Source organism: Dermochelys coriacea, chromosome 4 (assembly GCF_009764565.3).
Source record: "Dermochelys coriacea isolate rDerCor1 chromosome 4, rDerCor1.pri.v4, whole genome shotgun sequence".
NCBI classification, from domain to species: domain Eukaryota; kingdom Metazoa; phylum Chordata; order Testudines; family Dermochelyidae; genus Dermochelys; species Dermochelys coriacea.
Window position 1 is genome coordinate 120,537,881 of NC_050071.1, and position 13,925 is coordinate 120,551,805.

General features: G+C 42.5%; 1 protein-coding gene across 5 annotated transcripts in view; it reads right to left on the reverse strand.

The window, feature by feature from the left end:
- The window catches only part of PPP2R2C (protein phosphatase 2 regulatory subunit Bgamma), a 295,114-nt gene that overhangs the window by 181,373 nt on the left and 99,816 nt on the right, over nucleotides 1-13,925 (reverse strand). Inside the window, exon 1 of one of the 5 annotated variants that reach the window (XM_043512484.1) lies at nucleotides 1,771-1,799. The exons of the other annotated variants lie outside the window; for them this stretch is intronic. The gene's annotated coding sequence lies outside the window, so the exon portion shown is untranslated. Of the gene's footprint in view, nucleotides 1-1,770; nucleotides 1,800-13,925 lie in introns of those variants that run through there. 5 annotated transcript variants of the gene reach the window in all.

The following is a 13,925-nucleotide window of genomic DNA, read 5'->3' on the forward strand; positions in this document are numbered from 1 at the left end:
AATGATTGGAGAATTGCTAATATAGTTCCTATTTTTAAGAAAGGAAAAAGAAGTGATCCAGATAACTAGAGGCCTATTAGTTTGACATCTGTAGTATGTGAAGTCTTGGAAAAAATTCTGAAAGAGAAAGTCAAGGACATTGAGGTCAACGGTAATTGGAACAAAATACAACATGATTTTACAAAAGGTAGATCATGCCAAACAAACCTGATCCCCTTCTTTGAGAAGATAACCAATTTTTTTAGAAAAAAAATGCAGTGGATCTAATTTACCTTACTTCAGTAAGTAAGGTCCCTTCTGACCTTAAAGTCTATGAGTCTATCTTAAATACCAATGAAAAATTCTTGGATTATAAAATAAGGGTCAATCCTCCAACCTTTGTGCACCCAAATTCCACTAAAGTCAGTAACTGTTTTGGATGTACAAGAAAGGCATAATTGGGCCCCTTAGGGATATCACTGATTTTGTTGTTGTTGTATATTATATATACACAATTTCAAACATATCTTTTAAAAGAAACACCAATTCTGCAATAAATCACTACAGATAGTTTTATTTCTAGGTATTTGTGCATGTTATGGTAAGTATATGATTTTTCATATTTCTTCAAGTTTAATAAAGATCCAAAACAATGAGTTTACAAGAAAAAGAACTGGATTAAATAGTGTTATATTTTCTTAGTATCCATATACAGCTATAAACAGTCACATAAATAGAGTCAAGTAGACGCAGAACTATATCCCGTCCCCTGCACTATCAAGAAAAAAAAAATCAGGTTGCTGCAATGTAATATCTTGGACAACGCATCGAAAGCTGCAAAAATAGATTTTCAATGGCTTTAGTGACCTTGTAAGAGCTTCCAAATTTTAAGTGCATGCATTCTTCTAAAAGATTCAGGATTCTGGGAAAAGTAGCATTCACCTTGCTTGTTCAGAGTACCAGTATTTTAGGTTAGCAAATCCAAGAAGATGAACAACTGCAACATGTTTATCTGCCACACAAGTAGCTGCCATTGTCTTTACACTGCCGGCTTATCAATGCCATCATCAGTGTCTTTCAAGTGTTCTATCTTATGGCTTCTGCATTAGATGACAGCTGCCTACTAGAATTCAAATGCTTATCTGGTTGCACTGACTATCATTTCATAGCAGTTTAGGATGCTTCAGATTATCACTTTCACTGAATTCAAAGTAAGGACATTAATTTTCCTAATATATGTTAATATTAAGTTACATTGTAGACATGAAAAAGGAATGTGTCAAAATACAGTTTTATATTAAAATCAAGTACAAACACTCCCTTTAAAAGAAGGAAATAGAGATTAATTTCTTTAACAAATTTTTGTGTGCTTCACCCCTGTTTATTATGGCAGGGTTCTCTAAGAGAGCTGGGCTGCTTGCACTAGCTGGTTTTGCTCATTAAGTTTAGGAAGAAAGTGCATTAAGCTATCCGCATGCATGTGAATGTGTGTTAATATAGCATTTACATGGGCTTTTCAAACAAAAACAAAAAGGTAGGACAAAATTTGTGTCTGCCATTTAACTACACAGGAATTTGACTGCAGTCTCCTAAAGTACTGCAGATCAGTATGAATCCAGCTCACACAGGTAGTAAGAGAAAGTTACTACCCACTGAAGACTTATGTAAGACAAATAGCAGTCCCAGTCCACTTTGTAGTGGAAAAGTGTTCACTTAATAAAAACCACTTGGAAGCCTTGTTGGCAACCATCAGAGGCAGGAAGGGACATAGAGACTAAGCTACCCACTCACCTCCAGAAGAGATCTCTTCAGAACAGGGTTGAGACACATTGGCAGAACAGGTTTCAGAGTAGCAGCCGTGTTAGTCTGTATTCGCAAAAAGAAAAGGAGTACTTGTGGCACCTTAGAGACTAGGGTTCTACAAGTACTCCTTTTCTATTGGCAGAACAGTGCGCGGAAGCCTACATTGCTGCCGCCCACGCTATATCTGTCCTGCGGAGAAATAGAGGACTTCAATTTCCAGGGATGTCAGTCCAGCACCTTTCACATAACAAGTGTAGGAAAAAAAGAATAATCTCAATGCCCACTTCACAGTTATTGGGTACTATAAAAAGCCCCCCTTTCTTATAACGAATGTGGCCAATTTCATGTCTTCAATGGCATTTCATTTACTTATCCTAGCAATGATTTGGGTCCCTGTATTGTGAATTTCTGCTGCTCTTGCTGCATCTGCCTAATACTTAACAAACTTAGCAACTTTAACAACTAAAGAACTAGAATATGCAGTACAAAAGGAAATTAAATTCTGTGGAAAATAATCTCTCAACCCCAAAGTGGACAAGCACTCACCAAGGTCCAAAATCTTAGCCTTTCAAAAATTCATAGATGTTCAGAATGTACAACGATACGGTCTTCACTCTGGATATTCCCTCACTCTGGTGTTTATTTCAAAGCAAATTTCTCTCTCTCTCGCTGTCTCTCCCTGCCCCCATTTTAAGATGGAAAGTGCCTTCACTGCCCCTCCTGACTGCTTTGAAAAGAGCATTTGCGCACAGATTATTCTAATACAAGAGTAGTCCTTTTTCAGTCTTGTCCCACCCTGCACATTCCATAGCTGCATTTTGTTTTGTTACTGCGGTGATTCAAATGTGTTTATCCTCATGAAGCAATTACACAGTCAGAAAGCCAAGTTTAAAAACAAATCCATGGAATGGATTACTTCCAATGGAAGTAATCTTCCATTACTTCTTGCAGCTTCCAGTGGGGAAGACTCTTTTTTCACCCAGCAGGTTTTAGTTTGACACCCATACAAATGATTTGTATATATCAGTGTAGAGGCCATTAAAGAGAGAAAGAGAGAGAAACCTATTTGAAATACATAAATAAATTATTCTTTTCAGTGTTGTGATGAATCTAATGTTTTACTGGATCAAAAACAATTTTCCTAAACCTTACTAATACATGTTTGTCTGCTTCCAAGAGCAATCTCTTTGTAACATTCAGAGGCATCACATCCTTTTTTTTTTTTGATCAGGGGAATGCACAGGTGCTAGATTTAGATACACAAGATAGGCAGGTTGCAGCTCAACTGTTTCGTTTTACTAGGAGTTTGCAGTGCATGCCAAAATATCTAGGGCAGGCCCTGTTTACAAGAACTATTTAGTGCCATTGATATTACAAACTTCATCTGACAGCAATGTGAATTTTGCAACTGGATCAAGAGCTAGCATATTGCCCATAAAGTGAATGTGCATATGTGATCCAGAGCTGGTTAAAAGCAAATAGGTTTAGCCAAAAAGGATGGTTACAATTGTATAAAGACTGTGACAAACAATTTCTCCCCATTAGAAAAAGGGACATGTTTTAAAATATCAACACATTAAATCTTGCGTTTTAAAATCAGGCTTTCAACATCTCAGCTCTCCCAATCTCTTACACAACAAGCACTACAGAGCAACAGCACAATTAGTCTTCCTGAATTCATACTACTATGGGCAATAATGTCAATTTTAAAAAACTAAGCAGAGTCAGGCTGGGGTCAGTAACGGGAAGAGAGATCTCTAATACAAACTCAAATTCTCACAGAATTTCTCCAAAGCGGGGGACAACAGAGTTGTTGTTCTGGCAAAATTCTAAATGTGGATAATTACACTTCGCCTGCCTATGATTCCACCTGCAGTTTCAACTTGGTAAGTGTCCTTCAAATCCCCTTCAAACTGTTGTGCACTGTTGCTGTAAGCTGTTGCACAGTTTCCGTATTTCACCCCAGAAGTGGGTCCACTCCTCAGTAGTAATTCCTGTGTATAAAGTCTGATTCCACTGACCTTAATTGTGCAAAACTCTCATTTGCTTCACTCCCATTTTGTATCTCAATGAGGTATGAAAGGTTGGCCAAAACGTTTTTAAAAACTTGGGTAAATATACTTGGAATCCTTCTGAATAAAAGGTGCTATCTAAATGTAAAACTTAGAACTCAAAAGCAATTACTAGGTGGGGAAAAATGTTATAGTGATGAACACAGTCTAAGAACCTAGACAAAAGAGAGCTACAAAATATTCCAACATTAAACGTACCATCAACACCAAAGAAAAAAAACCATAACATGTAAATTTAGCGCAAGTTATATAAAAACTGGACACTTTAGGAAATATCATAGCAACACCATCACATGCACATATATTGTTGATAAGAGATGCATTTTGCAGTGAATACATATATACATGAGAGAGTCTGATGGCCTTCAAGTTAGCCTTAGGATAAAAATAAAACAGGCTGGCTTTTCCAGATATTCAGGACCTTGAAAATGAATTTAAAATTTTAGCTTACTCAGAGCAGAATGCACATAAGGGAAAAAAGGAAAGTTATTCCAGTCCCGGCTAATTAGGAATTTTTTAATGTATAGTTTTATTACATTATCATATCTTAAGTCCAGATGATTACCTCCTGTGAAAAAAATTACTGGTAGAGGAAAGGTTTTCCTTGGGGAGTTTTCTACACACCTTTCTTAAGATGAAGACGAAGAGAAATAGAAAGTCACAGAGTCTGGGGAGGAGGAAGCATGCAAACACAATGGATACCTAGGATGCAACAGAACATCAGAGGCCAACCACACAATCCAGGAATCCTCCATGTTGGCTACAGGCTGCCCTTTTCCCCTACACAGTAGGTTAGCTCTGGAGGAAAGCATGCTACCCAGGCTGGCGGGGGTGGAGGATGAATTGATGTTATTTCTAGCACTAACTGCAACATTAAGTTTGCACAGTCACAAAGTGACCAACCCATAGAGAGTAACTGCACCTTCACTCTGTTGAGTGAGTGCAGCTGGACTTCCATGGGGTTGTAGGGATGGGGAAATATGCAGCAGAGCTACCAATCCCCCATTTCTGTGTCCTCTTCCCTGAGATGTCCACTTTTGCTCTCTTCTGCCCACACACATAGCAGTAAGCATCAAGCCCTGGTAAGCCAAATACATATTTTCTGGTGAAGAATATATAAAAAAATGAAGTTTTAAGAAAGCTTTTGGAAATATACTTTATCTCTCAGAAAAAAACAGATTTATGGTACTTCTCTCAAGAGTGCCAGTCCAGCAATTTCGAGAAGGCCTCAGAGATTGTAGTTCCCATTCAATAGTAAAAGAAAGCAGTGACTTTTAGACAATTCAGGGAGCCATGTTCACTCTTCATAATTATTGGTTAGTTTAATTTAAACCAAGTTTGTTACTTTTCTATTTACATATTCATCTCTCCTCTTAGTCCTTCTCTGTGTTGTTATATTGTCAAGATGCAAGCTTCCCCTTTGATTGCTGATTCTTATTTTAATTAATTTTAAGGCCCTTAATGCTATATGGCTTTTGTTGCAACCAGAGGTCATGTTCAGAAAAATACAGAATTACACTGCAATTTTATTTTAAAGTTCAGTTTTACTCCAAAAAACAAAAGGGTTTTTTTTTTGTTTTTTTTTAAACTGACACTATGGGGACAAGAGAGGGAGAGGGTTGCTTATTATCATTCTGCAATTCCATATGAAATTCCATATAAAATGTTTAATTAAACTGCCAGCTAACTTCCCTCTAAGCTGTGTGCCCATGCAACAGGCTGTCAAGGAACGTGCAGGTGGAGAGAAGCACCTCTCCCCTGGCTCCAGTTCCGGAGCTGCCACAGGTGGGAAGAGACGCTTTCCCCGTCCCGGGCTGCTGCAGTGAGAAAGGTCTGGGGGTGTCCTCTCTCCCCGCTGCAGTCCTGGGGCAACCTGCACCTCAACTCATCCCCGGCCCCACCCCAGAGCCCTCACACCCCTGCACTCCAACCATCTGCCCTAGCCCTGAGCCCCTCTCGCACCCCAAACCCTCATCCCTGGCTCCACCCCAGAGCCCTCGCATCCAGACAGAGCCCTCACCCCCCTGCACCCCGATTATCTGCCCCAGCCCTGAGCCCACTCCCACACTCCAAACCCCATTGCCCCACCCCCGCCACACATCACCTCCATGTTGGTGCACATAACAAAATTCATTCCGCACATGGATGTAAAAAATTAGAGGGAACATTGGCTGCCAGTCCTAAAAACTTGACCTGGAATCTGAAAAGGAAGATGTGCTCTTTCAAACTTATGCATTTTCACAACTTAGTTAACATATCTAATGTTAAACTACGTTGCGAAGTGTGAGCCAGAATAGAATGCTGCGCACTCCCCCTCCAGAGAAACTGTATTAATTCTCTAGGGCTAGAAAAAAAAAAAGTAAAAAGTAAAGCAGTTTGGGGCCAGAGACCTTACGTTCCCACGTGTTTGTACAGTCACCAGCAATCCTGACTTGCACCAATAAGAATAATAAAGTCAGCAAATATGGCTTTAACTATGAAGAGGAGAAAAATATATTAAGTAATAACAAGGTGCCATATTTCATAGACACTTATCAGCATAAGAAAGGTACTTTAAAGTGTTTAAGACTATCTTGAGACTTTTATTATAATCCAGATTCATCCAATATTTAAGACATTTGTACTCTCATTTTTTGAGGTACAAGTGGCAAAAAAGAAAGGGCATCATTATTTTGACTTCCAGTTATATTGGAAAATATTTCAGGATCAAGTTTCAAATGTGGGCACCTTAAGAAGTTGTCCAAATCCTGTTATACGGAGATTCTGTTAAATGTCATAGAATATCAGGGTTGGAAGGGACCTCTGGAGGTCATCTAGTCCAAACCTGTGCTCAAAGCAGGACCAATCCCCAATTTTTGCCCCAGATCCCGCAATGCCCCCTCAAGGATTGAACTCACAACCCTTGGTTTAGCAGGCCAATGCTTAAACCACTAAGCTATCCCTCCCCCTAAACATGTGCCATATTTGAAAACTGGACCTCAAGAATATAGACATATATACCAGCTGAGCGGCAGCGAACCAGCGGAGCAGCGGGGACAGCAGAGCAGCTCACAGCAGGAGTTTGCCTGGGAGTTCGCCTGGAGTGAGCCCAGTGAGGCTTACATCTTGCCAACGTCTCTGAGGAAGCTCCGTAGTAGGTAGGTGATATGGAAGGGGGGGATTCAGCTGTTGTGACCTGCACTGGATGTGCCATGTTTGTCTTTCTTCCACAGGACAGAAGCGACTTTGTCTGTACAAAGTGCAAGCTGGTCTCCATATTGGAAGAGAAAATTGAAGGTCTGGAGCAACAGGTAACGACCCTGCGTTGTATACGAGAGACTGAGGATTTTCTGGACCAAACTCAGGATAGCCTTCTAGGGGCACAAAGCTCTAAAGATGTAGAGCAGGTTGCACAGAGGAGCCAAGAGGCCAGTGAAGAAGCTTGGCAACATGTGACCTCCAGAAGAGGTAAGCGGAATGTCCGGGTTCCAGTAACACAGACACAGGTAACTAACCGCTTTCATGTTCTCTCCACAGGTACCAATGCGGAGAGTGGACCAGATGATATGTCTGGGGGGAGAAAGCGGAAGGAGACTCCACTGGTTGGGAGGCATGAGATGCGATGTCCTGAGGTTAGGGGTTCCACGACCACCACTCCCAAGAGGAGAAGGCGGGTGGTGGTGGTCGGGGACTCTCTCCTCCGGGGGACTGAGTCATCTATCTGCCGCCCTGACCGGGAAAACCGAGAAGTCTGCTGCTTGCCAGGGGCTAAGATTCGTGATGTGACGGAGAGACTGCCGAGACTCATCAAGCCCTCGGATCGCTACCCCTTCCTGCTTCTCCACGTGGGCACCAATGATACTGCCAAGAATGACCTTGAGCGGATCACTGCGGACTACGTGGCTCTGGGAAGAAGGATAAAGGAGTTGGAGGCGCAAGTGGTGTTCTCGTCCATCCTCCCCGTGGAAGGAAAAGGCCTGGGTAGGGACCGTCGAATCGTGGAGGTCAACGAATGGCTACGCAGGTGGTGTCGGAGAGAAGGCTTTGGATTCTTTGACCATGGGATGGTGTTCCATGAAGGAGGAGTGCTGGGCAGAGACGGGCTCCATCTTACGAAGAGAGGGAAGAACATCTTTGCCAGCAGGCTGGCTAACCTAGTGAGGAGGGCTTTAAACTAGGTTCACCGGGGGAAGGAGACCAAAGCCCTGAGGTAAGTGGGAAAGCGGGATACCGGGAGGAAGCACAGGCAGGAAGGTCTGTGAGGGGAGGGCTCCTGCCTCATACTGGGAATGAGGGGCGATCAACAGGTTATCTCAAGTGCTTATATACAAATGCACAAAGCCTTGGAAACAAGCAGGGAGAACTGGAGGTCCTGGTGATGTCAAGGAATTATGACGTGATTGGAATAACAGAGACTTGGTGGGATAACTCACATGACTGGAGTACAGTCATGGATGGTTATAAACTGTTCAGGAAGGACAGGCAGGGCAGAAAAGGTGGGGGAGTAGCACTGTATGTAAGGGAGCAGTGTGACTGCTCAGAGCTCCGGTACGAAACTGTGGAAAAACCTGAGTGTCTCTGGATTAAGTTTAGAAGTGTGTGCAACAAGAGTGATGTCATGGTGGGAGTCTGCTATAGACCACCGGACCAGGGGGATGAGGTGGATGAGGCTTTCTTCCGGCAACTCACGGAAGCTACTAGATCGCATGCCCTGATTCTCATGGGTGACTTTAATTTTCCTGATATCTGCTGGGAGAGCAATACAGCGGTGCATAGACAATCCAGGAAGTTTTTGGAAAGCGTAGGGGACAATTTCCTGGTGCAAGTGCTAGGGGAGCCAACTAGGGGGAGCGCTTTTCTTGACCTGCTGCTCACAAACCGGGTAGAATTAGTGGGGGAAGCAAAAGTGGATGGGAATCTGGGAGGCAGTGACCATGAGTTGGTTGAGTTCAGGATCCTGACGCAGGGAAGAAAGGTAAGCAGCAGGATACGGACCCTGGACTTCAGGAAAGCAGACTTTGACTCCCTCAGGGAACAGATGGCCAGGATCCCCTGGGGGACTAACATGAAAGGGAAGGGAGTCCAGGAGAGCTGGCTGTATTTCAAGGAATCCCTGTTGAGGTTACAGGGACAAACCATCCCGATGAGTCGAAAGAATAGTAAATATGGCAGGCGACCAGCTTGGCTTAATGGTGAAATCCTAGCGGATCTTAAACATAAAAAAGAAGCTTACAAGAAGTGGAAGGTTGGACATATGACCAGGGAAGAGTATAAAAATATTGCTCGGGCATGTAGGAAAGATATCAGGAGGGCCAAATCGCACCTGGAGCTGCAGCTAGCAAGAGATGTCAAGAGTAACAAGAAGGGTTTCTTCAGGTATGTTGGCAACAAGAAGAAAGCCAAGGAAAGTGTGGGCCCCTTACTGAATGAGGGAGGCAAGCTAGTGACAGAGGATGAGGAAAAAGCTAATGTACTCAATGCTTTTTTTGCCTCTGTTTTCACTAACAAGGTCAGCTCCCAGACTGCTGTGCTGGGCAACACAAAATGGGAAAGAGATGGCCAGCCCTCTGTAGAGATAGAGGTGGTTAGGGACTATTTAGAAAAGCTGGACGTGCACAAGTCCATGGGGCCGGACGAATTGCATCCGAGAGTGCTGAGGGAATTGGCGGCTGTGATTGCAGAGCCCTTGGCCATTATCTTTGAAAACTCGTGGCGAACGGGGGAAGTCCCGGATGACTGGAAAAAGGCTAATGTAGTGCCCATCTTTAAAAAAGGGAAGAAGGAGGATCCTGGGAACTACAGGCCGGTCAGCCTCACCTCAGTCCCTGGAAAAATCATGGAGCAGGTCCTCAAAGAATCAATCCTGAAGCACTTAGAGGAGAGGAAAGTGATCAGGAACAGTCAGCATGGATTCACCAAGGGAAGGTCATGCCTGACTAATCTAATCGCCTTTTATGATGAGATTACTGGTTCTGTGGATGAAGGGAAAGCAGTGGATGTATTGTTTCTTGACTTTAGCAAAGCTTTTGACACGGTCTCCCACAGCATTCTTGTCAGCAAGTTAAGGAAGTATGGGCTGGATGAATGCACTATAAGGTGGGTAGAAAGCTGGCTAGATTGTCGGGCTCAACGGGTAGTGATCAATGGCTCCATGTCTAGTTGGCAGCCGGTGTCAAGTGGAGTGCCCCAGGGGTCGGTCCTGGGGCCCGTTTTGTTCAATATCTTCATAAATGATCTGGAGGATGGTGTGGATTGCACTCTCAGCAAATTTGCGGATGATACTAAACTGGGAGGAGTGGTAGATACGCTGGAGGGGAGGGATAGGATACAGAAGGACCTAGACAAATTGGAGGATTGGGCCAAAAGAAATCTAATGAGGTTCAATAAGGATAAATGCAGGGTCCTGCACTTAGGATGGAAGAATCCAATGCACCGCTACAGACTAGGGACCGAATGGCTCGGCAGCAGTTCTGCGGAAAAGGACCTAGGGGTGACAGTGGACGAGAAGCTGGATATGAGTCAGCAGTGTGCCCTTGTTGCCAAGAAGGCCAATGGCATTTTGGGTTGTATAAGTAGGGGCATAGCGAGCAGATCGAGGGACGTGATCGTTCCCCTCTATTCGACACTGGTGAGGCCTCATCTGGAGTACTGTGTCCAGTTTTGGGCCCCACACTACAGGAAGGATGTGGATAAATTGGAAAGAGTACAACGAAGGGCAACAAAAATGATTAGGGGTCTAGAGCACATGACTTATGAGGAGAGGCTGAGGGAGCTGGGATTGTTTAGTCTGCAGAAGAGAAGAATGAGGGGGGATTTGATAGCTGCTTTCAACTACCTGAAAGGGGGTTTCAAAGAGGATGGCTCTAGACTGTTCTCAATGGTAGCAGATGACAGAACGAGGAGTAATGGTCTCAAGTTGCAATGGGGGAGGTTTAGATTGGATATTAGGAAAAACTTTTTCACTAAGAGGGTGGTGAAACACTGGAATGCGTTACCTAGGGAGGTGGTAGAATCTCCTTCCTTAGAGGTTTTTAAGGTCAGGCTTGACAAAGCCCTGGCTGGGATGATTTAACTGGGACTTGGTCCTGCTTTGAGCAGGGGGTTGGACTAGATGACCTTCTGGGGTCCCTTCCAACCCTGATATTCTATGATTCTATTCTACATCTGATAAAAATCTACTAGTGTTGAGAATTTCAATAAACATTGGATTTAGATGAATTAATGAAATTAATGTTTTAAGAGGTACAATTAGCTTCAATATTTACAGTTTGGGAACTGAGAAACTAAGGTTCCTACTTTGGAAAACAGTCTCCCTAAATACTACATTTGAACCAGGCCTCTTGGCACTACATTATAAATAACTAACGCCTCTACACAGCATTCACTCTCTATTATACAGTATGTTAGTTAAATATAGCTTTAAGGGCTTAGTTTATGAACATATGATCAACCATCTTTTGTACAGGTTTCCATAGGAATCCATTTGGAATAATTATATAACTGACTTAAAAAGCACTTTGTTCAGTTCATTAAACCCATTGTTCCAAGAATGCCAACCCTATTAACACATGAGGAATGTACAATGAAAAACATGGCAGGAGGCAATAGGATAAAAACAGGCTTGGACATAAAGAAGAAAAATGCATATTTTGGGGGGGGAGGCAAAAATGTCTTCCTCCCCACTGAAAAAAAGACCAATACATACATTAAAAATACCTCGGGGAAGATTTAGTTTTTACTCTGCTCATTTATGTTGGTTTTACAAGACTTGATTTTGCTGTTTGAAAAGAAGTGAAAATATACAAGTGCAATCTACCTCTGAGATGCAAAGTCACTGAGGCAGATGCAGGTTTGCAAATGGATATTGTGAACTCTCAGAATTGAAGATTTTTGTCTAAATCAATGGGTATCTTCCCCATATTTTAATGTTTTTAAAAAAGTCCTATTTATCGCAATCTGGACAATTTCCTTTTAATCTAGTGCCATTATTTCAATTAAAAAATAGTAGCACGAGAGCGAAGAACTCTTATGTCCCTTAAACAAGCATGAACTGTATACTAGGCTCAGTAAATCATACATATTAAGCAAAATCGGATATTCAGTCATCCAACCACACCAAATACCAACGGGCTGATATACAGTATAATGGATTTGGGCCACCAGTCCTCCACTGACAACAGCAGCTCTGAACTGAGTCCTTGATTCTTGTGCAGTTAGCACTACTGGATCTGAGGTTAAACCCAGCAGAACTAGCGTAGTGCTGATCAGTGTGCACTTTACATTGACTGAAAGACCTTGCTAGTCACCTTTCCACCTCCCCACCAGCATAAACATCTTCTTTATTCTTGCCCATGTACAAGGTAGAGGAAAGGAGAAATCCCCACCCTCACACCTTAGCTTCCATGGAGAGGAAGCAAAGAGACTGTCCACACAGGCTTTTACTTTCACTTCTGGAGAAAGGGGTCTTAAGGTTACAGGGGAAATACAGATATTTAAACATTGTAACAGCTCACACTATTATATGGAGAAGGGAAGTCAGTCTGAGACCAGCAATCCCTTTCTTAAGGGCACAGGAGAAGGGAAGAAATGAGGATACACAATGGAACTGCCACAAAAAGAGCTGGAAGAAACACAAAATCCAACCAAGAGGTAGGCTATTTAGTAGAGAAGAAAGATTGTTGGGGTGCTAGTCTGGAACTTACGAGAGCCAGACCTGGGTTCAATAAGAGAGCAGAGATAACTCTGGGGTGTTGCACAACGATTGTCATCTTTGGAGTCTATATGGGCAGGCCTCATTTTTTCACATTGCAGTTGTGCTTAGAGGCTCCGGCCACATTATGCTACAAACATCTATGAATTTACAATCTAAGTATAAAATGAGAGAACAGATAAATGCAACAAACTGTCATGGGAGGGTTCACAAGGTAATGATAAGATTATTGTCATCAGTGAAACTCACAGCACACCAGCTGCCTAACCATTGTTACTACATTTCCTCTGTTCTCTTTCATGGTTGCAATTCCTGTGGGCAAAGCTGTCTGAAGCTCTCACAAAAGTCTGGAGATACTGGATTCAGTACTACAGTCCTAATAAATTGCCATCAAACCCTGGACCAGACTAGTAACTGAACCAAAAAGACAAAGAATGGGCCAAACATGTGCTTTGTCCCAAAACTACTTTTTTTGGTGTGGTGACAAATGAGACATCAGTTCTGTTGGGTTTTTTTTTTTAAGTTATCTGTTGGTTTGTTTTAAACAGCAAATACATAAGGGGGCACCAGAGAGAGGCAGAAGTGATTGGGAATTCTGAAAAAAGAAAAGGAGTACTTGTGGCACCTTAGAGACTAAGAAATTTATTAGAGCATAAGCTTTCGTGAGCTACAGCTCACTTCATCGGATGCATTTGGTGGAAAAAACAGAGGCGAGATTTATATACACACACACAGAGAACATGAAACAATGGGTTTATCATACACACTGTAAGGAGAGTGATCACTTAAGATAAGCCATCACCCACAGCAGGGGGGGGAAAGGAGGAAAACCTTCCATGGTGACAAGCAGGTAGGCTAATTCCAGCAGTTAACAAGAATATCAGAGGAACAGTGGGGGGTGGGGTGGGGGGGAGAAATACCATGGGGAAATAGTTTTACTTTGTGTAATGACTCATCCATTCCCAGTCTCTATTCAAGCCTAAGTTAATTGTATCCAGTTTGCAAATTAATTCCAATTCAGCAGTCTCTCGTTGGAGTCTGTTTTTGAAGCTTTTTTGTTGAAGTATAGCCACTCTTAGGTCTGTGATCGAGTGACCAGAGAGATTGAAGTGTTCTCCAACTGGTTTTTGAATGTTATAATTCTTGACGTCTGATTTGTGTCCATTCATTCTTTTACGTAGAGACTGTCGTTTGGATGAGTGACAGCATGATGCATATAAAACCCTTTCAACCACAATTGAAAATCCAACCAAAAAGGACTGATGATAGATTACAAATCCCATTGCTCTAACAACACACAGAGATACTCTAGGTATTTCCACCTAGGATATTTTTTCTTCAGAAGGGCAGGATTTGACCTAGAGAGGACAAGAAGGGTGAGA